A 26,392-nucleotide genomic window follows, 5' to 3' on the forward strand; every position below is an offset into this window, starting at 1 on the left:
CAACTTACCTCATCTCCCCGGGTTATGAGACAAACATTGCCTTCAGGTTTTCATCTTGATCATTGTACTGAAAAGTATGCATTTACTGTCTGTCATTTCGGATATTCCCCATACCCCAAACCCACATATTGTATTGGGCAGGTGCCTGACAGCTTTTAGTGCATGGCAAAAAAAAGCTCAGTGTAAGTCAGTGTCTTTATTGGAGTGGAGAAAATGTTATGATCACAATCCAAATTTTGTCCATATGTACACCCTACAATAAGGAAGAGATGTATTTGATCAGAAAGCTTAAACTCACTGGCAAACTCTAAGAAAAGCAGAGCATCTCAAAGTATCCTGTGAATGCCAAATGTCAATAGAAGCGGGAAATTACAGGCTACGTTGCTTAATATCTGTCATAGGGAAAATGCTAGCATCTATTATTAAGAAGGTTATAACAGGGCACTTAGAAAATTTTAATGCAATTATGAAGAGTCAACTATGGTTTGTGAAAGGGAAATCATGTTTGACTAATTTGTTAGAGTTATAAAATCATACAGCATGGAAACATGCCCTTCGTTCCAGCTAGTCTGTGCCAAACATAATCCAAACAAAACTAGTCCCACTTGCCTGCCCCTGACCCATATCCCTTCAAACCGTATCTATTCATGTACTTATCTAAGTGTCTCTTAAATGTTGTAACTGTGTCTGCACTTTCTCAGGATGTTCATTCCACACGGGAATCACCCTCTGTGTAAACCCATGTATTTTTTAAATGTCTCTTGTCTGTCCTTAAAAATATGCACCCTTGTCTTGAAATCCTCTATCCTAGGGAAAAGACATCTCATTATTTTATAAATCTCTATCAAATCACCTTATACACTCCAGTGAAAAAAATCCCAGCCTTTCTTTATAACTCAAACCTTTCATACCTGGCAACATCCTGGTAAATCTCTTCTGAACCCTCTCTAGCTTAATAATATCCTTCCTATAACAGGGCGACCAGAACTGGATATAGTACTCTAAAACAGGCCTTATCAATGTCCTGTACAACCTCAACATGACTTCCCAACTCCTATACTCAAAGGACTGAGCAATGAAGGAAAGCATGCTAAGCTCCTTTTTAATCTTTTTAATCTGAGCCCCAATCAGGGAACTCATAAATCCTGTTTGTATGTGACACAAACTTCAAAGAATTATGTACCTGAACTCCTAGGTCCCTCTGTTCTACAACACTACCCGATGTCCTACCATTAATTGTATAAGTCCTGCCCCTTTGTGTATTACCAAAATGCAATACCTTGTGTTTCGTAACATTGAACTCCATTTGCCACTCTTCAGCCCTCTTTTTGGAAAGTAACAAATAACATGGATGAAGGGAAAACTGTTGATGTGGCATATGTGGATTTCCAAAAAGCATTTGATTAGTTTATCACACAAAATAAGAGCTCATGGCATAAGGATAACATATTAGTATTGGTAGAGGATTGGTTAGCTAACTGAAAGTATAAAGTAGGGATCAATGAGTGACAATGTGTAACTAGTGGAGTGCTATTGGGATTAGTGCTGGACTGCAATTACTTCCAACTTATAGCAATAATTTTGATGAAAGGGCTGAATGTATGATTGCTTAATTTGCTGATGACACAGAGATAGGTTGAAGAGTAGATTGTGAAGAGAGTCTGTAACGAGATATAGATAAGTTAAGTGAATAGGCAAAAATTTGCCAGACTGAGTATGATGTGGGTAAATGCAAACTTTTCCACTTTAGCAGAAAGAACTTATGTAAATGGATAGAGTTTGCAAAACAGTGTGGTATGGAGGATTTGTGTGTCATCGTACATGAATCAGCAGACATTAGATTGCAGGTACAGCAGATAACTAGGAAGACAAATGGAATATTGGTGATTGTTGCAAGGGGAAATCAAGTAGAAAATTCAGCAAATTTTGGTGAAGCTATACATCGGGGCTGGTTAGCTAAGTTGAGTAGAAAACTGGCTTGTGCTGCAGAATAATGCCAACTATATAGGTTCAATTCCCATACTTGCTATGAAGAACTCTCTTGTTCAATCTCTGGGGCATGGTTAAAGCACCAGCTAGTCATCTCTCTTCAATGAGAGAGCAGCCCTATGGTCTAATGGAGTATGGTGACTTTGCCTTTTATAGTAATGTTGTTGAGAACATATCTGGAGTACTGCATATAAGTATTTACAAAAGGACGCAATAGCATTAGAAGCGGTTTTGAGAAGTTTCACTTGACTGATTCCTGAGATGAAGGAGTTATCTTACGAGGAAAGGTTGGACATGAAATAACTCCACAGAAGCCTGTGCCCTGTCACCAATACCCCCTTTATTTACACATGAGAGAGTCCTTGACATTGATTAGATTAGATTAGATTAGATTACTTACAATGTGGAAACAGGCCCTTCGGCCCAACAAGTCCACACCGCCCCGCCGAAGCGCAACCCACCCATACCCCTACATTTACCCCTTACCTAACACTACGGGCAATTTAGCATGGCCAATTCACCTGACCTGCACATCTTTTGGACTGTGGGAGGAAACCGGAGCACCCGGAGGAAACCCACGCAGACACGGGGAGAACGTGCAAACTCCACACAGTAGTCGCCTGAGGCGGGTATTGAACCCGGGTCTCTGGCGCTGTGAGGCAGCAGTGCTAACCACTGTGCCACCGTGCCGCCCACTAAAGATCCAGCTCTTTCAGAGCCAGCTCTCAGAGTGAACAGGATGTCTGACATTCCTGTTCTTATCTGTCAGCTAGGGCTCCCTGGTTAGATCAGATTAACAGCCCCAGTCAGGGAACTCATATTCTATCAGGTTCACCTTGCTGACCTTGTTACAATCAGAACAGGACAGGTTAGACTTGTATCCTTTGGAAGTTAGAAGAATGACAGATGATCTTATTAAAATATGTAAGATCCTGAGGGGTGTTGACAGCGCGGAGAGATTGTTTCCCCTTTTAGTAGAGACCAGGACTGGGAGAGAGAGCTTAAATACAGGGTTTTCTATTTACCACGCTGCTGTAATATTTGACTGTTAGAACTATACAAAGCTGAGAAATTAAATTAAGCAATTAGGTTTTCACACATTTCATGCAAGGTGACAGGATCCTAATGTTGTGATAAATTGTTTGTGTGGGGGCTGGTTCTTTGTTTGATAATCATCTGAAAGGAATCAGGCAGGAGAGAAGGTTAAGTCTTGATAATCTTTATCTCCTGTTATAAAACAGTGTGGCCACTGCGTGTCAGTGCAGGACTATGATTAACAACAACACCCTGAAGTGGACAACTAACAGATTGGAGTGTAAATTCATGGGCTTCAGTTTGGCTGTGCAATGGTTTATTGAGACAATGTTCTAAGTAAATCATCATGATTACATTGATTTACAGTACAATAGTTTGACACCTCTCATCTGGATTGAGTAAGCAAAGCAAATGGGTAAAAGAGTAGGCAGATCTGGTTGGTTGGTGGGCTGTGTTAAATTTTTCTTTTCAATGTAAATGTACCAATCACACACAAGGATTGCTGAAACATTAATGTCTTTATTTAAAGAAAAGACTATTTACAAATAATGTTCAATGGGAGAAAAGTGAACTGCATATGACTTCTATGACTGCTGCTTCAGACTGCATCACAAGTAATGAGACTTGTGATGCACATGCTATTCTTTCAAGTTGAGTATTAAGGTAGGCATTAGGTAGTTTAAGATACATCTACTAAAAACTATATACATATATCACACCAGGCAGAGTGGACAGTTTGATAGGTAAGGTGGTGTCTGGGCTGGAGGCTCCGGTAATGTGGGGGGCAGATGGATTGGGTCGGGAGGGGTTTACAGGTTAGGACTAGTGATGTCTGGCCAGGGCAGGCATTTGATTTGTGGGGACGAGACAGTTTGGGTTATGGGCTAGTCAGGTGATGGGACAGGTCAGGCCAAGGTGTGCTGGGGGCTAGGATCAGGTGAAGACCTGGTGGGGATTGGGGTCAGGTCAAGGTTTAATCTTGGCTGGGGTCAGGTCAAGATTTGATTGGGCTGGGGTCAGGTCAAGGTGTGATCAGGGCTGGGGTCAAGTAAAGGTGTGATCAGGGCTGGGGTCAAGTCAAGGTTTGATTAGGCTGGGGTCAGGTCAAGGTGTGATCAGGGCTGGGGTCAAGTAAAGGTATGGTTGGGACTGGGTCAGGTCAAGGTGTGATTGGGCTGGGGTCAAGGTCAAGGTGTGATCAGGGCTGGGGTCAGTTCTAGGTTTGATTGGGCTGGTGTCAGGTCAAGGTGTGACCAGGGCTAGGGTCAGGTCAAGGTATGGTTGGGCTGGGGTCAAGGTCAAGGTGTGATCAGGACTTAGGTCAGGTCAAGGTGTGTTCGGACTGGGGTCAGGTCAAGGAGTGATCTGGGCTGGGGTCAGGCCAAGGTGTGATTGGGCTGGGGTCAGGTCAAGGTGTGATCTGGGCTGGGGTCAGGTCTAGGTTTGATTTGGCTGGGGTCAGGTCAAGGTGTGACCAGGGCTGGGGTCAGGTCAAGGTATGGTTGGGACTGGGTCAGGTCAAGGTGTGATTGGGCTGGGGTCAAGGTCAAGGTGTGATCAGGACTTAGGTCAGGTCAAGGTGTGTTCTTGCTGGGGTCAGGTCAAGGTGTGTTCGGGCTGGAGTCAGGTCAAGGTGTGATCTGGGCTGGGGTCAGGTCAAGGTTTGATTGGGCTGGGGTCAGGTCAAGATGTGATCTGGGCTGGGTTCAGGTCAAGGTGTGGTTGGGGCTGGAGTCAGGTGAAGGATTGATTGGGCTGGGGTCAGGTCAAGGTGTCTGGATCAGTGGTGCTGGAAGAGCACAGCAATTCAGGCAGCATCCGAGGACAGGCAAAATCGACGTTTCGATTTTGCCTGTCCTCGGATGCTGCCTGAATTGCTGTGCTCTTCCAGCACCACTGATCCAGAATCTGGTTTCCAGCATCTGCAGTCATTGTTTTTACCTCAGGTCAAGGTGTGATCTGGGCTGGAGTCAGGTCAAGGTGTGATCAGGACTTAGGTCAGGTCAAGGTGTGTTCGGGCTGGGGTCAGGTCAAGGTTTGATTGGGCTGGAGTCAGGTCAAGGTGTGATCTGGACTGGGGTCAGGTCAAGGTGTGATCTTGGCTGGGGTCAGGTCAAGATTCTCTCTTGCTGCCTCCCCATAGCCCTGTAAAACCTCAAGTATTTCTCCATTTCCCAATTTAAAGTTATTAGTGAATCTGCTCCCATCACCATTTTGGGCAGTTTATTTCAGATCTTTAATCACTGCATAATTTTTTCCACTCATGTTATCCCCAGTTCTTTTGGCAGGATCTATGTCCTCTGCTAATTGACCCTCTGCCACTGGAGACAGGTAGGGAGGGAGGTAAACAGGCTGTGTCAGAAGGGACAGTCAGGTCATGGGGTGGAGATGGGATTGTCAGGGCTTAAGTGGGCACTCAGGATGGGGGGGCTCAGTGTAAGTCACTGGGGTCAGTTGTAGACTCACCCAGATGTTGGACTAAGATCTTTCAGCATCATTTCTTGGGTAACTAATCATTGAAGTATTTCAGAACTTTTAAAGTCTCCAACTCTAACTCAGAATCTTAGGAAACAGGCCAATTGGCCCAACAAGTCCACATTGACCCTCTGAAGAGTAGCCCACCCCCCCTACCCTATTACTCTATATTTACTCCTGACTAATATACCTAACCTACACATCCCTGAACACTATGGACAATTTAGTATGATCAAATCACCTTACCTGCACATCCTTGGATTGTGGGAGGAAACCAGAACACCCAGCAGAAATCCACACAGACATGGGGAGAATGTGCAAACTCCACATAGACAGTCACCTGAGGCTGGAATTGAACCCAGGTCCCAGGCACTGAGGCAGCAGTGCTAACCACTGAGCCATCATGCCGTCCCTTAGTGCAGACCTTATCAAAGGGCCCTGGGGTCATTGTATCGGAGCATCTAACAGATCATACATCTGGTCTCTGATGATTCAGGGAAGGATGATCTGGGCCAATATGTCTCTCCCTACCTCAAATAACCCTCAACTATGGCTCTGACCACATATTCATCCATCCCTTTTTTAAACAGATACAAATGAAAAAATATGAACTGCTTCAGCTGGTGGTCTATCCCACACGGTGCCCGGTAAAATAATTATAATAATAACAATAGTAATGATGTTAAATAAAAGTTTCCAGTATCAGCAGAAATTCTGGCAGCTCAGGCAATACATCACAGAATTATCATAATAATCAATATCTGTGTTTTTAGATAATAATGATACAGGATATTAAATAATGATCCATTAAGTTATTCAATTAAATATAAAATTATGACTAAAATTTATGCTGTCCTTTTCAGATTTAACAGGCATCTCACTTCGCTAATTTCCCTACTAGAGTCTAATGTATAGTTAGCAGTGATTAATCTGGAGTACAGTATATGGTATTAGTCATGACAGAACACACAGGTTGGATGCCTTTCATTATTGTCATCTTCTTTCACACTAGAAATTCTTCATGTATGAACATATGTAGTGGAGCCTTGATTTTCTGATTGATGGTATTTTCCCGCTGGCAGTAACCAATTTTAAATAATGCCAGCTCTTTAATATTACCGGTTGAAAATTCCAAATCTTATTCACAGTAGACTAATCCACTGCAGCGAAGGGAAACATTATGAATGAACTCTACCTTCACATTTTGTCTGTACATGTATACTCCCCCATATGAATTGCTAGATACCAATTACATTTCTCTCCATCTCTGGACTGAGCAATCAAATTCACTGTGATGCCCTGACTGTTGAACCACTGAAATCATAAACTCAATACTGCTCAAAGATCCGAGGTATCTGCAGGCAATGAGCAAAATTTAATTCCCCTCCCAGGAGTTGGCTGCAAGCTGAGGAAGGGATGGCCATAGGATCAGGAGACAAGGCAGGAAATGGAGTTCCCCTCATTTTGATGACTCCCTCTGATAAAGTTTGAGGTGGGGAGGTGGAGAATGGATCTTCCTACCTGAAAGCCAATTCTAGCAGCAGCAGGTGGGCAGGCATCATGTGCTATTTGGGAGGCTACCCAATAAAACTGGTGATCTTCCTATGGGTTTGCAGGGGCTCTCTTCTACTTGAATAACCAGTGCCTGACCAAGGCTTACGTCACTTCATCATCCACAAAGTGCCCAGTCCCACCCTCTCACTGAGTGCTGCCAATGTTAACAAATAAAATTACATCTCTTTTAACAATCTTTGACAAAAAGTTCAGTTTTTTTCTGCAATAACACGTATGCCCAAAGATGTCACTGCAATGCAAAAGTTGTAGGTAATATCTCCGAGTGCCTTTTTGAATGAGTAAAAATAACTGAAAGCACTTTAAAATGCCTTAATGGGTGATACTATTGCTTCATATGGCATGGGGCTACTCAGACCTGACATGTTCAATCCCTGGCTTGTATTATTTTTGCCCATCTCAACCAACATAAGTGACAGGGAGGTAAAAATGGACAGGATTAGTATAAATGGACAATTAGTATAAATGGACAGGAAATTTAAGCCAGTTTTCCTTAAAGGAAGCAAGGTAGAGGGAATGCCCCTGTCTACATCAATGGTTCTGAGCAGGAGATGGTCGAGACCATCAAGTTCTTAGGAGTGACGATCACCAACAATCTGTTCTGGTCCATTAACATTGACACTGTGGTCAAGAAAGCACAACAACATCTCTACTTCCTCAGGAGGCTCAGGAGATTTGACATGTCCATAAAGACTCCTACTGATTTTTCTGGATGCACCGTAGAAAGTATTCTATCCAGATATGTCACAGGTTGGTATGGCAACTGGTAGCCCAGGACCATAAGAAACCACAGAGAGTTGGGAAGTCCAGTCCATCATGCAAGCCATCCATTGACTCCATCTAAACTTTCTGCTGCCTCAGGAAGGCAACCAACATCATCAAAGACCTCTTTCACCCCAGTAATAATCTCTTCGTATCTCGTCTGTAGAACAGAAAATACAAAAGCTTAAACACATGTAACCAACAGATTCAAGAACAGCTTCTTGCCTGCTGTTAGTCGACTTCTGAATGGACTTCTGAAATTTTAAATTTAATGTTGATCTTGCTGCTTGTGCACCTTCTCTGCAGCTGTAACATTGTATTCTTCACTTTGTTCTATTACCCTAATCCCTGCACTGAATGCAAAACAAAACGTTTCACTGTATCTAAGTACATGTGACAATAATAAACCTAATCATATCAAATTCAGATTACTAATCAATCAGTTCTGTTGGAAATTCAACATTGGGTAAAAAATATTATTAAACCAACCAGGAAAACTTCAAGATTAAATAACCTGTCAACATTGGTACTTTCTGACTGGTCTGGAATTTTACATGGATTGAATTTCTCCTGATCATTCTTGTTCAAGGAGTGCAAAACCCACTTTCCTAGCTGGCACTTAGTAAATATTGTGATTGTCCATTTGTAACTGCAGATAATGCAGCAGTCCTTGCCCACAGCAAGTCCTGGATAATGTTGTGGTCTGGGCTGGTCAGTGACAAAGGTCAGACAATGACCATCTCCAACAAAAGGGTATCTAACTATCTTCCCTTGACATTCAACAACAATACATAAGTTGAAAGTCTCACCACCAACATTTTAGGGGGTCACTATTGATCAGCAATTTTAGGTGGATCTGCCACATAAATACAATGTCTATAAGAACATGTTAGTGGCTGGGAACACTAGCGTGAGTAGTACATCATCGAACTTGCCATCATCTTCGAGACACAAGCTAGAAGAGCTTTCCAATTGAATTGAATGTATACAGCTCCAAGGACATCCTGAGAAGCTTTACTCCATCTACGACAAAGGAGTCCACTTGATTGACTCCCCATTCACTCCCTTACATATCTACTCCTTCCACCACTAGTGCACCATGATCAGGCTCTTTTAGCAGCACCTTGCCTCCCAAACCGTGATCTTCACTGTCCTATGTTGAGGTACCAAGCACTGGAGGCTTCTAGTTGGGCCCACTGGGTTAGGGTCCTACAGTTTTAAATAGCCAAATTCAATAAAATTAATATAGACAAGCCTTATGGAGCACAGTCTCAAAAATCAAAATTCCAAAGGGATCTAACTAACTTTAAAAAGAATTGCTAACTTAGAGAGTGATGATACAGTCCAGTGCTTGCGGGTTGTGGAAGGTCTGAAGTGAAGTGGCAGACATTGCTTGCTCCCTTTCTAAGGACACCTTGGCATGAATGTAAAATGAAAGGGAGGCAGGCAATCTGGTGTAATGCTCATGGCTACTTTCACAGACCCACAAGGAGGGACTTCTCACCACTGGATGTCCAGAATTCAGAAGCATGGGGCTGAAGTGCAAACAAAAATTTCAGAGCTGTCCCTTTGAAAGCAATAAAAAGGGATTGAAGCCGACAAATGCAGAGCTGACAGAATCCTCAAAGTTCATTGGATCTACTTGATCCATGATTACATTGGTCCTCTGTGAACAAAACCCTCTGACCCAGTGCCTGATGGTAAATGGGGGGATTTCCGTATAGAGAGCCCTCTATCAGAAACCTCAATCAGCACTGGATGGGAAACTGGAACATGATGATGTGTTCAAACAAAGGAAAGGTTGTGAACAGTAAAAGCAGGAACCTGTGCAGCCCAGTCCACCATTCAATATGATCATGGATGGTCCTTTATCTCAACACCATACTTCCTCTTACTCCCCATATCCCTTGAGACCTACTGTGTCTAGAAATCTGATCTGAAATTTAAAGTTTTAAAAATAAACCAGGCTATGTGTGAAAATGCAGGAGGTGGGTGAGATACTAAATGAGTACTTTGCGTCAGTATCTACTGTGGAGAAGGATATGGAAGCTAGGTCTTGGAGAAATACATAGTGATATCTTGAAAAGTGTCCATATTACAGGTGCTGGATGTCTTATTCACATTAAGATAGATAAATTCCCAGGACCTGATCAGGTATATGCTAGAATTTTGTGGGAAGTCAGGGAAATGATTGCTGGCCCCCTTGCTGAGATATTTGTATCATTGATAGCTGCAGGTGAGGTGACGGAAGGCTGGAGGGTGGTTAATGTGGTGCCATTATTTCAGAAAGGTAGCCCCACGGAAAAGCTACGGAACTACAAACTGGTGAGCTTGATGTCAGTGGTGTGTAAGTTATTGGAGAGAATTCTGATGGACAAGATTTGCATGTCTTTGGAAAGGCATGGACTGATTATAGATGGTCAACATGGCTTTGTGTGTGGGAAATCATCTCACTAACTTGATCGAGTTTTTTGAAGAAGTGACAAAGATGACTAATGAAGGCAGAATGGTGGATGTTGTCTATATGGACTTCAGCAAGGCATTTGACAAGGTTCCACATTGTAGAACTGGTTAAGGCTAGATCACATGGCATACAGTGAGAGCTAGTCATTTGGATACAAAATTGGCTTGAAAGCAGGAGACATAGAGTGGTGGTGGACGGTTGCTTTTTGGACTGGAGGCCTGTGACCAGCGGTGTACTGCAAGGATCGGTGCTGGATACACTGCTTCTTGCCATTTATATAAATAATTTGGATGTGAATATAGGAGGAATGATTGGTAAGTTTGCAGACAGTGCCAAAATTGGTGGTGTTGTGGACAATGAAGAAGGTTATTGCAGAGTACAATGGGGCCTTGATCAGATGGAACAATGGGCTAAGGAGTGTCAGGTGGAGTTTAATTTTCATGAATGTGGTGTGTTGCATTTTGGTAAGGCAAGTTAGGGCACCACATATACAGTTAATGGTAGGGTCCTGGGGAGTGTTGCCAAACAAAGAGACCTTGGAGTGCAGGTTCATAGTTCCGTGAAGGCAGAGTCACAGATAGATACAATAGTGAAGAAGACATTTGGTATGCTTGCCTTTATTGATCAGTGCACTGAGTTGGGAGGTCATGTTGCAATTGTACAGGACATTAGTTAGGCCAGTTTTGTAATGCTGTGTTCAGTTCTTGTCTCCCTGCCATATGGAGGATGTTGTTAAACTTGAAAGGGTGCAGAAATGACTTATAAGGATGTTGCCAGGGATGGAGGGTTTGAGCTATAGGGAGAGGTTGAATAGACTGGGGCTGTTTACCCTGGAGCATCGGAGGTTGAGCGGTAACCTTAAGGAGATTTATAAAATCATGGGGGACATGGATAGGGTCTTTTCCCTGGGGTGGGGGAGTTCAGAACTAGAGGCATAGTTTAGGGTGAGAGTGGAAAGATTTAAAAGGGACCGGAACTCTTTTATACAGAGGGTGGTGCATGTATGGAATGGACTGCTCGAGGAAGTGGTGGAGACTGGTGTAATTTAAAAGACATCTGGATAGTTAGATAAGTAGGAAGAGATATGGACCAAATGGTGACAAGTGGGACTAGATTAATTTATGATGTTTGCTTGGCATGGACGAGTTGGATTGAAGTGTTTGTTTCCATGCTGCACAGCACCATGACTCTAAATCCATTTGTTTCTTAATGATATTCAGTGACTTGGCCTCCACACCTTCCACTGGTAGAGAATTTCATAGGTTCACTATCCTCTGAAAAAAATAAATTTCTTATCATGTAACTATATAGTGCATTATTATAAAAAGGTATATTTGTATGAAATATATGATTAGATTAGATTACTTACAGTGTGGAAACAGGCCCTTCGGCCCAACAAGTCCACACCGACCCGCTGAAGCGCAACCCACCCATACCCCTACATTTACCCCTTACCTAACACTACGGGCAATTTTAGCATGGCCAATTCACCTGACCTGCACATCTTTGGACTGTGGGAGGAAATCGGAGCACCCGGAGGAAACCCACGCAGACACGGGGAGAACGTGCAAACTCCACACAGTCAGACGCCTAAGGTGGGAATTGAACCCGGGTCTCTAGCGCTGTGAGGCAGCACTGCTAACCACTGTGCCACTGTGCCTTATCCTTATCATACATACTCATTGATAAGGATGTATATGTGCAGGAGATGTACATCTCAGGTATACACCTTCGAGAAGGAGGCTCAATGTTAGGGTATTGCTGGAGGAGTTGAAGTCAGAAAGTCACAATCTGGGTTCAAAGTAACACCAGCTTCTGACTGCCCATCCCAAGCAGCAGATCCAGAGTCTTAGCAGAGACCTGATGCTGGTCTTTCTCCCAGTAGAAGAGTGTGAATACCACCTGTAGCTTCATGACAAAGTCTGGGGGAGGGATTATAGTTACTGACTGGTTTATAATCAATACATAACCCCTGTAGGACAGCACTCAGAACCATCCCATCCAGCTCCTTAGACAAGTAGTGACTTTGTTCTCCAGCTCTTTCCAGTTCACTGGCCAAGATCGCTTAGCAGAATAGACTGAGATAGACTCTCAAATAGAGAAAAGAGATAATGCTCCAGATGAAAGATCTGGCCTCCTTCAGCAGAGAGTCTATCCATCACTGATGAAGCAGGAAAGTAGAACATTTTCCCAGTAGATTCCTGCATAGAACTGGCAGAGCATGTTTCTTGATACTTTCAGGTCCTCTGCAGATCAGCTATATCTATGAATGTGAAGAGCACATCATCAGCTTGCGGATTGTCTCCAAGCTATATACTCCGAGAGCCAATCCTGACAACCTCTTTGAGAAGACGCAAAGAAATAATATCGCACAAGTAAAATACAACTGACCATCCAAGGGGTAACAGCATGTACTCCTCGCCCAAAGAGAAGGGGCATTGTCTTGAACCCATTAGCCTTAAACAGACACTTTGTGGCAACATAGAGAAGTGGAACCTGGGTGACAAACTGCATCCTGAACCAAAATGTTTGGAGAATCCCAAATAAATGTCCATGACTTTCCCTGTCAAATTGCTTCTAATGATTAAGGGAGTGGAAGGTTGCCCATAGACGAGACTAGTGGGAAAGATGGGTGCCAGATTAGATAAATGTTGTCATGAACACTCTGGACTGGGACCATATAAAGCTGGTCAGGATAGATCATGTGGTCAAGTCAGCAAAATATTTCACAGGCCAACATTTTGTAGCTTGTGCTGAGGAAGGACACTGGGCCCCAGTTCTTAGGCAGACTGAGATTGCCCATTTAACAGTGGGACTATGGTGACCCTGCACTCTGACAAGGTCATCTTCCCAGTTATGAAATATCCTTCAGGCTCCACGCATCATCAATCCACAGGACATTCCAAAACACCCTGTGAAATTCCACAGTCAGCCCTTCTGGCTCTGAGGTTTCTCTTTTCTTCATGGGATGTGTGTGCTGCAGGCAAAGCTAGCATTAATTGCTCAGAGGGCGGTTAAGAGTCAACTTCATTGCAGCAGACCTGGAGTCAGATCAGGTAAGGACAGACATTTCATTCCTTAAAGGACTTTAGTGAATTAGATGGATTTTTCCGACAGTCAACGACAGCTTTATGGTCATCATTAATTTCTTCATTCCAGCATCGAGCATGGCAGGATTCAAACTTCTGAGAGTTGATTGAGGGCAGAGGTGAACTCCTTTAGACTAATTAGAGCATCAAGACGCTTGGCTTTCCTGGGCCGAATTGCAACAGGTCCTTCCTCAGAATTCCGTCAATATCCTCACTGAATGGATCCAGAGAAGACAGAGTGGTGTAATAGTCTCAGGCTTGGTTTTGATTTTCTTGGAATCCAAGAAAAGGTCTCTCCCACTGTCCAGCAGTATAAAGAGCTGCATATGGACCCCATGCCTATTTTTCCAGGAAGTAGCAGAAAGGGGAGCAATGGTGCAGAACATAAAGGACTGGACCTATGACCTCAAGTACACATTTCAGAACCTGATGAGTTGCACAGGCTTTTCTCTTTGTATATCTCCCACAGAGAAGAGTCTTTGATGACCTGACCAATATGTTACTCCAGGTTGAGTACATCCTTCTTCATCTTCTCAATCTTAGACCTTTGCCCTTTTGCAACACCTTTACATATTGCTCAGAGAAGATCTGGATATGAGTCTTGCCCATTGCTACCACAACCTCAAGGAGCAGAATCCTTCCAGATTGTTTCTCCAGCTACGGAGAAGTGACAGAAAGAGTCCTGGAACTGTCCAGCCTTTAGCAGCAGGTTGCAGAATGTGCCAATATGTGGGCCTCGTCTGAAACTGGAACAGAACAAGAGAACATCAGACTATGGTTTGAGCATTGCACATGCTGCACAGAAGCTGCTGGAACACAGAAAACATATGCCTGAGAAATATAAAGGCAGTCAATTCTGCACATACACCTCAGAAAGATGAAGATGTTAAGATGAGTCAAGACGAAGATGTCGCCAGACATTCACCGAGTTGAAGTCTTAGCCAAATCCTTTGTCGATGTTGAGCAGAACTGGGTACCACCACAGTCCCTATCCTCAGGGATTCAGTTAATAGCCCTTCCCAGGAAGATGAACTTCTCCTCATCAGTGAATCTGAAAACAGTGCTCAGTTCTTCAGCAAAACTCATTTGCTGTGGCTCAGCACCAGGAGCACTCACAAAGTGATGCATAATGCTCCCCTAGCTCCCAAACTGACAGAAAGACGGAGCAAATAGCCTGGTACAGGTTCGTTGACTGAGGGCACTGTCTGAAAATATGGGGATAACTAAATAACTGGCCCACCAGAATTTGAGGCATGTCTGGTGCTCTTTGCCATTCCAGGGACTATACCTCTTCATTTCCTAGAATGTGTGGGTGTCTTGCAGGAAGCACACTCGGTTACAGAAGGAATGAGCAGTCCTTAAACCTGCACTGTGCTTCTGTGTTGCTGTTGCTGTTGATGCAGGCGATGGTTATCTTCATGTCAGAGACTTTATGCACCCATCAATACCACACTATTAGACAGAGGGAATGCAGTATGCAACAGTATCCCATGTTCCTCATTAATTTCTTCATTCCAGCATCGAGCATGGCAGGATTCAAACTTCTGAGAGTTAGACTTTATGCACCCATCAATACCACACTATTAGACAGAGGGAATGCAGTATGCAACAGTATCCCATGTTCCTCAGGGATCTGGTGAGGAAGGATTTCAAAAGCCACTGCTCATTTTGGCCTAGAGTATCAGACAAGGCTTGAGAGGGGGAACAAACTGATTGAGTGAACAGCACTAGCTCACTAGTCCCCAGTTGAGGATTAGCTGGACTCTGTTGGGGTAACCAAAGTTAGGAGCAAGGAAATCCTGGAATTTCAGAAGATTGGGATGTAGATGGTGCCAACTGCAGCCAGCTGGATAGCTTTGAAACCTTGTGAATAGGGCAGTTCTTGGGCACATGCACTACACCCCCACAAGCCTGACACTGTACTCTGTCCACTGTCAAGAGGTTGTGGTAGATTTTCCTCAGCCATTAACAGTAAAGACCCTCTCTATGATCTCCTTCAGAACCAACTTAATCAATACGTGATGCTGGTAGGAGTAAATGTGGTGCAGTTTGATTCCTTGAGAAGAGTGGAGCCTCACCTCCCCAGTTATTATGGATGGGGAAAGAAGAGCTCACAAAGAATGAGGGATGTGAGGTTAGATATGGTGACCATCAGCACAGCGATCTCACATGTGTCCATATCCCACCCACACTTTGTCAGCATATTGTACACTGCCCACTCAGTCCCTGAAAGAGAAAAAAGGCTTATTGTACATTTTGAAAACTATAACAACATTTGAGTCTCTTTCCTCATGTTGGGGTGGATGGAGCTCTTCACTCTATGGTAGTTGGTTATGAGCCTAAAGGGCAATGAGACCAGTTGAATAGCACGGCAGGAGAAGTGATTATCTCCATATCAATGCAGAAAGGCTCCACCACTGGCATTTGTTTTATGCCCAGATTCAAGAATTTCCTTCAAAACTGACTGGTCAAAAGGAAGGCAAGGTCAAGAGCTGTCTTCATTCTAGGCTTCTTTACACTGACATATTAAGGAAAATGCTATAATGCATATATTCAGCCATATGTCAGACTTCAACCTTCTTAGCGGATTATTGAAAATCTGCTCCTACTCTATAACTTAATGCTAGTTAATCTACTCTATATGCTTCTCTCTTCTTTAACTCTGCTCACAGCGTGCTATTCAGTGAAGAGCAACTCCTTGACATCATGATAAGGTTGTGTCAAGGTCCTAAAGCCTTTAAATAACAGCCCTTCCACAAGCTTTAGTGTCCTGATCTAATCACTCCTACCCTCTCACACAACTCCCCGAGATTTAGGGCCTGATTAGAACACTCATATTCCATACATACCTCTCCAAACTTTAATGGTCTGATATAAACATTCATATCCCTCACACACATCTCCCAAGATTTTCTTCCTCATCATGAACACATATATATTCTCAAATTAGTTATCTAGGTTATTTTGTTTTACAACATTTACTGTAGTTTTTTCCTTATATCTCCTACCCTCCCCAAAACTTGGATTTGGTCCCTCTGTGTCAACAGATAGGTCAGAATGGTCTATGACAAGGTACAAAAACCATTGCTTTAAAATTGATGAGTTTTCTTTCTCAGTGCTGGTTTCTGTTCCATCAGTAATACTTGCTGAAGGGTCTTACTGCAGGAATATATGTGGAAGTTGGGTTATTTCATTTTCTCGGTCATTAGTATTTGGACTGGGTGAGGGCTTTAACTCCCCGAGAAAAGAGTGATCTTGTTTATTCATAGGTGGCTGTAAACCTTATAAGGAAACTTGTTCCATTGCTGTACTAACCAGTTCTTCAAGGTTCTGTGCCAAGGCAGCTCACGACCACCTTCTCAAGGGTACCTGGAGATGGGCAACATATGCTGGCCCAGTCAGCAGTGCCCATATTCAATGGATTATTTCTTTCAAAAATGAATCAGGGGAAAACATTCCACTGGTCAGAGTCATACCTAGTGTAAAGGAAGGTGATTGTTGTTGGAGGTAGTGTCCTAGATTGAACCATTCTCAGTTGCTTCATAAATGACCTTCCAGGGCAGATGTAGGAGTATCTGGCTGATGATGGGATATAGCTCAACACCATTCAGATCTTTGAGCAGTCTGTGTTCACATGTAGTAAGACATGTTCAAAACATTCAGATTGGTCTGATAAGTGGGAAGTAACACTTGTACCATACAATTGCCAGACAATGGCCATCACTAACAAAAGAGAATCTAACCATTGTCACTTGATATTCAATGGCATAACCATCACTGAATTTCCCCACTATCATCATCCTGAGGATTATCATTGTCCAGAGACTGAACTGGACCAGCCTTATAAATAAGATGATTACATGAGCAAGTTACAGGCAAGGAACTCTGTGGAAAGTAACTCACCCCTTGTCACCTGAAAGCCTGTCTAAGCGCCACCAGACAGATGCATGATGACATACCCTCCAGATCCTGAGACATTCAAGAACGTTGATGCCATTCATGACAAAGTAGCCTGCTTGACTGGCTCCCTGTTCACAGTGGCAGCAATGTGAACCATCCACAAGAGGCTCCCCAAGCTTCTCCAACAGCATCTGCCAAACCCCTAGAAGGACAAGGGCACAAACCCACCCTCAAACAACTCACCATCCTGACTTAGAAATATATCACCATCCTTCAATACCATTGAGTTAAAATCCTGGAAGGATGAGGGCACAGCACTGCATGTATTTCTACACCCCAAGGACTGCAATGCTCAAGAAGGGAATTCACCACCAACTTTTCCAGGGCAATTGGAAATGCAAAATGAATGGTGGCCTACTGACTAATGTCTATACTCTATGAATGAATTTAAAAACCATGCTTCAGCAAGAAATCAACCATTATAGAAAGGGAGAGTAAAAAGGGAAAAGAATTAAAATCTGGTAAAGAAATAGTTAACTGCACAATATGTCTCTAGCATGGGTTATTTTGATTATATTCAAACAGTCATAAAATTTATGGATTTTCTTTGTTCAAAACCATGTTTGGTATTTCGGGCTTCTGTCATGATGTGATATTTACATCAGCTTCAGCAGCTGTTTGACGTAAAAGATTATTTAAGAATGTCTAATGCTTCCAGTTGAGTTTAATTCTCTGACCAAATGTCAAGCACTTGTTAACAGGCCTTGTGTTTTTAGATATAAATTATTACCAGTTTCAACACTAAGTTTTGTTCTATTCAACATTGCTTGCTGCGGTTATGACACCTCTGGTTGCTGCCTATGGCTTTTCAGGTGGTAACATTGCTGTTTCTCCTTTGTGGTCCATCCCATCGTAGAAAGCAGAACCCATGTCCCACTGAGTTGGTTGGTTGGTTCTGTTTTTGAAACCTTCAGCAATTTCTTTCTCTCCAACATTTTCAGTAGAAATGGTATCAAAAACTTATTCTTGTATTCATCTGTTTAAGGCTGTCAGATGTTATCCCTATTGGGTATATGACTGTGTCTGACCTCAATGGCTACCCACTGTTCGCTTGCCTCCTTGAATTGATGAGTTCCAGACACATTAAGGGTCTCATACACTGCTGGGAATATACCATCTCCTTTGGAAATGGTTAGGTAATCAGTGCATTAACCAATATAATTGTCTTCCCACAGCTGCTAGGCAGGTTACTGACAGCACTCATAAACAGCCTATGGAAAAAGGAGGAGGAGGTGGAACACATTGTTGACCCAGTCTTTCTTTCCCATTTTTCCTGGTTCTTCCTGTTCCAATATGAATTCTTTGGCATTTTTGAGTTAGTTCAGGCCGAATTTCTGGCTAATGTTAAACAAAGCTTATTCATGCATAGTACATGATGATAAGGTGACAGAGCATCATGCAAATTGCAACCTCCCCACTAGAGCTCCAGTACATTTACATCATGGCTTATGTCACAGGATTATTTACATTTGCATTAAACCTTATCTCTACACTCCCAGTCTCCAAACCCACCTCCTCAAGCTTGGACAATTTTCTACCAAAGTTTCTGTCATCTAACCGCTGAATTCATTTTCTGTCCTGATGAAGGATCACCGAAACGTTAACTCTAATTTCCCTCTGCAGATACTGCCAGAGTTGCTGAGCAGTTTATGGTTCTGATTTACAGCAACCACGGTTCTTTCAGTTTTCATTTTCTGATCTGTGCTTTTCAGTTTGGTCATGACCTATACCATGGATAATGAGCTATCTCATTAAAAAAAAGACAAATGGCTTAACGAAAGCAGTAGATTAAGAGTGGTTTCATTATGATGGATAAGCACCAAACAAAGCTCCCACATCACTGAGCAATAGGCTTCGATTGGCACTGCAGGATAGCCATGAGCAAATTCACATCTTTGTCATCCCCTAATATCCCCTTTCTCAAATACGAAGAATAAAACTCAATTATATTTCAGTATTTTTAGAATCTTTCTAGGCTTGCAACATTGCCTTTTTTTTGTGTGCATGAAAGCAAGGAATGTCAATACTTGTGAAAAGGATACTTTTTACCAACATCCAGTGTTGGAATCAGGTACTCACAGACCAAAAACAGGATATCAAAGTTGAGCCAATTACTCTGCTTAACTAATTTGTTTCCATTCCAATCTCAGAAAAATATCCTCTACCGCATTGTGACATTCCTGTTCCCTTTGGTGCAGAATGTCAACTTGTGATCCTTTAATATTCAGTGAAGGTCAGCTTTATGCACCTGTTAAAACGATTTTAATGTACTTTACCTGCAACTCTTTCCTGGACAAAGAATAAACATTTATATCATGAATATAGGCTGACCTCAAGCTCAATTTCACCCCTTCAAAAGGGGTAAAAAAAAAGGTATGTTCAATGTAAGAATGTTATTCCATCCACTCTGTGGTAATCACTGAAATAAGTTGTTATTGTGATAAATTTGATAATTCACTTGGAGCTTTTAAAAGCTCAAGGCTTTCTTTAATGTAGAAAGTATTTAACACCTAATAAATGACTGGACAAATCTAATGTAATCTAGTTCTGTTTTATAGTGTATTGCAGCAAGTGTCAAGTTTCTAAATTAAATTGAAGTCAAGCATTAAAAGAGATCCTGGATATGGTAAGAACTCATAAACATTTCAATGTATCTGCCATCATTTTACTACTTGTTGACAGCTATATTTAAAAAAAAGAGAACTGTGGCTATGATTTATATTTAAACATAATAGATATTAAATCCATTTACTTTCACTTTTAGAGAAATTAATGATTGCTGGCTTCACAATGTTCTCCAGATTAATGTTTAAAGGAGTTGTAGAATTGGGAGGCTTAAACCCCTGGGGCATGGAAGATGGCATTAAGATAATGAGCAGTAATAACACTGTGATGTTGTCTAGTTTAGAAAAATTCTTTCTTTTTATGGGCTCCTTTTGTCTCTATTCTATCACTAACTCAAAATAGGACCATTTTGATTAATCTTCTATTTTGTAACCAGAAAAACAAAGAACAGAAGCAGAAGTAACCAATCTGACACCCAATGTTCTTCACTTTTCCACTTTGCCATGCCATTATGTTAGTTGGGTTACCTTTGGGCTCCAAGCTATCAATTGCTCCTGTAAAATACTTCTTAAAATTTTAAACTTCATGTTCAATGTGCAATGAAGAGAACTGATAACTCAAATGTTTTAAAAGGTGTAGCTAGGTACTTGCGCTTACCTAATGACTCAATCATTTTTCTGTATACTTTTCCTTCCTAATGAATTCAGTGTTAGATTTTAGCTTCAGCATAGTGATTTAACAGCATGATATTGCAGAGCTGTTGGAGATCCCTAGAACATGCAGTATTATTCCCAGTAAACGCTCCAAAGTTGAAAGACTGAAACACTGTTGCAACACCACCTCATTTATTTCACACATTCAATTCAACTTTGCTAAATACAAAGCATTGGGGTGTTTTACAAATTGTAACACACTATAACACTGATATGTCATGTTTGATATATCATGCACTATGAATTGTAAAACTCAGAATTAATACTATGCCCCAGTGCATTAGTCAACTTATATGCACAAAGTAATTTGATGGCAAACCATTCAAAGAAGGAAGATCTCCAATTGTATTTCCAGACTAAAGTAAATTGGATAATCACAGTCAGAAAATGGGCAGAGAGATATAATCTCTCTGATCAAAGGTTACAAAAAAATCTACCCATTCTACATTTCTGTATAACAATCCAATAGCATGTTTATCATGAAATCTTTTGGTTCCAGATATTTACATTTTTGAACTCACTTCAGGGAATAAAGCCTGACTGCATTCAAACTTGATTTTATGGCTGTTCTGTTTTGCAGGCTTAGAGATGGTTTTGATTTTTCATTGGGGCAATGTTGCTATGGAACAAACTGCTCAATGCGTAGCTGCTGTTTATGAAGCGGCTTTGTGACGAACTCAGCATGAAACTTGATTGTCCTTTTGAGAAACAACTGGAAGATGTCTTGATATGCTATTTTCTAAGAAAATTGTGTTTAGCAGAATCCCAGAAACAACTGCCTATGTTTGGTGACACCTGTCTACACATGCATGAAGATCAGACTGATAGCCATCAGAATATCTCAAATCTTAGTCCTTTTGCCTTGAAGAACTAAGGCTTAATAGCATCAAGTTTTTTTTTCCATAATGTGAATCTTTGCATCTTTTAGCTGGTTTGGCTGAGTGGGTATGGTTTTGTTATTTACACTTATTGTTTATTATTTATTGTTTTCAGATTACAAACTATGTGTTGAATTCACAGAATTGACTGTTCTGTGAATAAATTTTACTTCATAAAATATTCAATATTTAAAGAACTTGGTTGGCAAATCTTTTAAGTCCAATATAGAGGAAGTATATGACTGGCCATATCAAGAACCGTGTAAAACAAATAATTTTACTTTGTGATCCATGGAACTCCTCCCATCTCGATCATAACACATTTGAAAGTTTAACTTGGCTTTAATAATTAACTGTGAAGATCAATTAATCATCAACTAAATACAATAGAGATAATTCAAATCAGTGCTTGCTGCTTTGTTGGGAGTTGGATATGCTTTGAAAAGCTTTATGTGGAATTTGGCATAGTGAGGGTTAATTGTTGAAGGAATGTTTTGTGTGGTTCCGATAATAGCTCTTGTTTTTAAGTAATCTGTTGAGGTGATCACTGGGTAATCCTGTCAATCGGGTCTGTACACTCCAACCCCGCCAAACTGACTTGGAAATTAGGGGTTAGTGCATTACCTCATCATCTGGCCAATACTAGCAACCAGCAAGTATGTGGTTATAAGGTTCATTTCCTATGAGTTTATTAAGGATGTCATCAGGAACTGGCATAAATAATGTTTTTAAAAAGGGGCTGCTTGCTCTCTTGAGTGAGTTGAAATCAGAACAATCAGTTTCTCATTGGGCAAGTAATCTGGGCAATTTTAACTGTCCAAACCTGACCCCATCTACAACCTGCCCCATCGTAACCATGTGCTGTGTTAAAACCAGCCTCTTTAGTTTCGGTATAATATCATCAGCATTGCATTTAAGGTTACAAATGTCTTTTCAGAGAACTTGTAAATTTTTGCTGTCATTAGAATTTTGTTTACAAATCCACCACTCATACTTCAGGAACAGATGGCAGTTAATTACATTAGTAATACCCTTACGGTTCACTTTGCACAGTTTTATCACCTGAATTTTACACTTCCTTTTAAAATGATTTTGTTACATTTGAGTACACATAATTACAGCCGAGTCATTCCAACAACTTCCCATCTTCTAAAAGCCAGGAAACTATAGACCAGTGAGCCTGACATCAATGGTGGGCAAGTTGTTGGAGGGAATCCTGAGGGACAGGATTAACATGTATTTGGAAAGGCAAGAACTGATTAGCATATTCAACATGGCTTTGTGCGTTGGAAATCGTATCTCACTAACTTGATTGAATTCTTTGAAGAAGTAACAAAGAGGATTGATGAGGGCAAAGTGGTGGATGTGATTCATTTGGACTTCTGTAAGGCGTTTGACAAGGTTATTCGTGGTAGACTGGTTAACAAGGTCTACAGGAATACAGGGAGAACTAGCCATTAGGATACAGAGCTGACTCAAAGGTAGAAGACAGAGGGTGGTGATGGAGGGCTGATTTTCAGACTGAAGGCCTGTGACCAGCAGTGTGCCACAAGGATCGGTGCTGGGTCCACTGATTTTTGTCATTTATATGTAAATGATTTGGATGTGAACATAAGAGGTATGGTTAGTAAGTTTGCAGGCAACGCTAAAATTGGAGGTGTAGTGGACAACGAAGAAGGTTACCTCAGAGTACAACGGGATCTTAATCAGAATGGCCAATGGGCTGAGCAGTGGCAGATGGTGTTTAATTTAGATAAATGTGAGATGTTGCGTATTGGAAATGCAAATCAGGGCAGGACTTACACACTTAATGGTAAGATAGTGGGGAGTATTGGTGAATGAAGAGACCTTGGAGTGCAGGTTCATAGTTCCTTGAAAGTGGAGTCACTGATAAGTAGGATAGTGAAGAAGGTGTTTGATATGCTTACCTTTATTGGTCAGTGCATTGAGTATAGGAGTTGGGAGGTCATGTTGCGACTGTACAGGACATTGGTTTGGCCACTTTTAGAGTATTGCCTGTAATTCTGGTCTCCCTGCTATAGGAAGGGTATTGAAACCTGAAGGGATTCAGGAAAGATTTATAAGGCTGTTGCCAGAGTTGGAAGGTTTGAGCTATCGGGAGAAGACGAATAGGCTGGGGCTATTTTCCCTGGAGGGTTGAAAGCTGACGGTGACATTATAGAGGATTATAAAATCATGATGGGCATGGATAGGGTAAATAGGCAATGTCTTTTGCCCAGACTGGGGGAATCCAAAGTTTAAGTTGAGAGGGTAAAGATATAAAAGGGATCTAAGGGGCAACACTTTCACACAGAGGGTGGTGTGTGTATGGAATTAGCTGCCAGTGGAAGTGGTGGAGGCTGGTGCAATTATTATATTTATATCTGGATGGGTATATAAATAGGAAGGGTTCAGAGGGATATAGGCTAAGTGCTGGTAAATTGGACTAGATTGGGTTGGGATATCTGGTTGACATGGACGAGTTGGGCTGAAGGGCCTATTTCCTTGCTAAATATCTCAATTACTCTAGTGTTTATTTTTTCCAAGTCTGCTTAAATGTTTTGTCTGTTCCTTACATTTATTAACTGTATCTTCCATTCACTGATGGCCCAAAGGAACACAGCAAATTGACTTCAGCTTCTACAGTCTACACAGGCACAGCCCAATGTCAACAGTTTACCAATATTTGTACGGAAATTCTTCTAATTAACAAGATTCTCATAAGAGTTACCTATAGTAGACTTCATTAATGCCTAAGGAGAAAAATGTAGGTTGTGTGGTACAGAGAGATGTGATTCAAGCAGGCTTGATCCATAATTTATGTTGATTTTAAGTTGGATGTTTCAGTCTCAAGTTGGATGGCATCAGTGGCTTCAGATTGTTTGAGCAGAAAGAGGGGAGGGAAAGAATATGAATGGGGAGTGAGGTTGTCATTTCTATCCTTAATCATCATTGTTCACTAGTTGGAAGTTTTCATGCACAAGATGAGAACAGAAAATCTTGGCAGGACTTATATATTTAATGGTAAGGTCCTAGGGAGTGTTCCCGAACAAAGAGACCTTGGAGTGCAGGGTCATAGCTCCTTGAAAGTGGAATCGCAGGTAGATAGGATAGTAAAGAAGGTGTTTCCTTTATTGGTCAGAGTATTGAGTACAGGAGTTGGGAGGTCATATTGTGGCTGTACAGGACATTGGTTAGGCCACTGTTGGAATATTGCATGCAATTCTGGTCTCCTTCCTATTGGAAAGATGTTGTGAAACTTAAAAGGGTTCAGAAAAGATTTACAAGGATGTTGCCAGGGTTGGAGGATATGAGCTATAGGGAGAGGCTGGGGCTGTTTTCCCTGGAGCGTCAGAGGCTGAGGGGTGACCTTATAGAGATTTACAAAATCATGAGGGGCATGGATAGGATAAATAGACAAAGTCTTTTCCCTGGGATCAGGGAGTCCAGAACTAGAGAGCATAGGTTTAGAGTGAGAGGGAGAATATAAAAGAGACCTAAGGGGCAACTTTTTCACACAGAGGGTGGTACTTGTACGAAATGAGCTGGCAGAGGAAGTGGTGGACGATAGTACAATTGCAACATTTAAAAGGATTGTCTCTGTTTTGCTCATCACAAATGCTGCCAAGGCCTCTTGAGGTTCTCCTGCACTTCCTGATTGTCTTTAATTTTCAGATCTCTTGTGTCTACAGTGTTTTGCTCCTCATGTTCGTATTCTTTATTTGATATCCTTCAGGATCAATGGTAGTGTTTATGGTCAGATTTATTTAAATGGGAAAAACATATTTGGGCAATGATAAGTTTGCTCTGAGCTAAAATTGCAGAAGCAAAGGAGAGGTGGGCAGATCAATAAAGAGATCAGAAGAACAGAAAGTGTTGTCATTTTTCCAAGGATAAATTAAATGGAGAGGAATTAGAGAAGCTTAAAATGAGTTTGGACAAATTGCCTGGAAATTGAATGATAAACCTGAGTCTTTTGAATTATTGCCAATCCTTGATAAACACAATGGTCTGGAATTTTCATGTTGGTTTTGGCAGAGCTTCAGCATGTACTCAAAGCAAATAATGTTTTGGCATCATAAGGTAGGATAATTTATTGCAGTTTCCTGCCCTAAAATCATGCCCTGCAAATTCCCTTGCGTGCTTTGATCCTTTCTGCAATCCATCTGCTGAGGTCTGAGTGAGATTGCACATGTTTTATAATACAGGCCAATGCCACTGCAACCTAATGTTTATTGTTTTCACGCTCTCCTAGCAGTAAGAATTATTTTGATTGAGATCAGCTGAGACAAGTGGAAGGGAGGAGTTCAGAGTGTAAGGGATAGGGCACATTTAGGAACTATTTCTACAGCAACCAATTACTTTTGAGTTTATTTTTGGCATACTGCCAACATTGCTTGGACATATTTCTTCTCACTGGAAGAAACCTCTTCACCTCCATCTGAGGTCTTCCCAGGTGCAGGAAGGGTTCTCTTTAGGAGCATTCCCTATATCCTTGGTCTAGGATCAGCCACAATACATTTGTGGAGGGTTGGTCCCACCAGATATTAACTCCATAACACCCCACCCAGTAGAATAGGTTTTCTTTTGCTTAATGATAAATGAATCCACGGAACATGTGCTCCATCAAGAATCAACTCGGGAGCTCAGCCATCATCTGGTCAAGGTGATGACGGAGTAGGACACACTAAATGGAGCTCCTCCACTCCTTCTGTTTGTTTCCCGTTTTTTTATTTTTCCTTATTCCCCTCTTTGTGTTTTGTGCTGAGGGAGAGTGGGAAGGAGGTGTACAGTGCAGCGGGCTGGGGGCCTGAGCAAAGCAGGGACAGCCAGCAGGCTGGAGGCCTGATTGATGTGAGGATGGTCAGAGGATTGGATGCTCAAGCAGAA

The 26,392-nt window shown here is 41.8% G+C and overlaps 1 long non-coding RNA gene across 1 annotated transcript in view; it reads right to left on the minus strand.

Moving 5' to 3' along the window:
• Nucleotides 1-5,839: 5,839 nt before the first annotated feature.
• LOC122562614 overlaps nucleotides 5,840-26,392 on the minus strand; it is a 46,373-nt gene continuing 25,820 nt past the window's right edge. The window contains exon 3 of the long non-coding RNA XR_006315372.1: nucleotides 5,840-7,993. This is a non-coding gene — a long non-coding RNA (uncharacterized LOC122562614). The remainder of the gene's footprint in view (nucleotides 7,994-26,392) is intronic.

The sequence above is a fragment of the Chiloscyllium plagiosum genome, chromosome 25 (genome assembly GCF_004010195.1).
Source record: "Chiloscyllium plagiosum isolate BGI_BamShark_2017 chromosome 25, ASM401019v2, whole genome shotgun sequence".
Classification (NCBI taxonomy): Eukaryota; Metazoa; Chordata; class Chondrichthyes; order Orectolobiformes; family Hemiscylliidae; genus Chiloscyllium; species Chiloscyllium plagiosum.